Below are 1,393 nucleotides of genomic sequence, written 5' to 3' on the forward strand. Positions count from 1 at the left end.
CCCCCAGACCCCCAATTTATCTGAAAACGGTTTTTTTTTCATGCAGTTTAATATTTTTTTCCCTAGTGATTTTTGGTCAACCGTAGCACAAAAACGGCTGCACAAATCAACATGAAATTTGGCAGGACTGTAGAAGAATCTGACTTACACTGCATCAGCCAACGGTTTTATGATTGACCCCATATTTGAGGAGGGGGCTCCTTTCAAAGAGGGGGTATCTGGACAGGCAAAAATGTTTATAACTCAGAAACTGTTCAACTTAGGAGCTTCAGATTTCTTTTGTTGTTTAGCTCTGATGAAGCTCTATCCATCAAGCCACCAATCAGTGCCCCCCACCCCCCAGACCCCCAATTTATCTGAAAAATTGTTTTTCGTGCAGTTTATTATTTTTTTCCCCAGTGATTTTTGGTGAACCATAGCACAAAAACGGCTGCACCAATCAACAAGAAATTTGGCAGGACTGTAGAAGATCTGACCTACACTGTGCCAGCCAACGGTTTTATGATAGACCCCATATTTGAGGAGGGGGCTCCATCCAAAGAGGAGTTGTCTGGACAGGCAAAAATGCTTTTAACTCAGAAACTGTTCAACATAGGAGCTTCAGATTTCTTTTGTTGTTTAGCTCTGATGAAGCTCTATCCATCAGGCCCACCAATCAGTGCCCCCCACCACCCCGGACCCCAATTTACCTGAAAAAGGGGTGCCTGGACAAACAAAAATGATTATAACTCAGAAACTGTTCAACATAGAAGCTTCAAATTTCTTTTGTTGTTTAGCTCTGATGAAGCTCTATCCATCAGGCCCACCAATCAGTGCCCCTCACCCCCCCGGACCCCCAATTTATCTGAAAAAGGGGTTTTTCATACAGTTAATTAATTTTTTCCCCTGTGATTTTTGGTCAACCGTAGCACAAAAACATCTGCACCGGTCAACATGAAATTTGGCAGAACTGTAGATGAGTCTGACCTACACTGCGCCAGCCAACGGTTTTACAAAACACCCCATATTTGAGGAGGGGGCTCCTTTCAAAGAGGGGGTGTTTGGACAGGCAAAAATGCTTATAACTCAGAAACTCTTCAAAATAGAAGCTTCAGATTTCTTTTGTTGTTTAGCTCTGATGAAGCTCTATCCATCAGGCCCACCAATCAGTGACCCCCACCCCCTCGGATCCCCAATTTACCTGACAAAGGGGTGTCTGGACAAACAAAAATAGTTATAACTCAAACTGTTCAACATAGGAGCTTCAAATTTCTTTTGTTCTTTAGCTCTGATGAAGCACCATCCATCAGACCCACCAATCAGTGCTACGTTTTTAAAAACCATTTAACCCTTAAAAATGCTTTTGCAAATCTGTAGTAAAAATTAATTAAAATAACAAACTGAAAATAGCCCC

The sequence above is a fragment of the Austrofundulus limnaeus genome, unplaced genomic scaffold (genome assembly GCF_001266775.1).
Source record: "Austrofundulus limnaeus strain Quisiro unplaced genomic scaffold, Austrofundulus_limnaeus-1.0 Scaffold217, whole genome shotgun sequence".
NCBI classification, from domain to species: domain Eukaryota; kingdom Metazoa; phylum Chordata; class Actinopteri; order Cyprinodontiformes; family Rivulidae; genus Austrofundulus; species Austrofundulus limnaeus.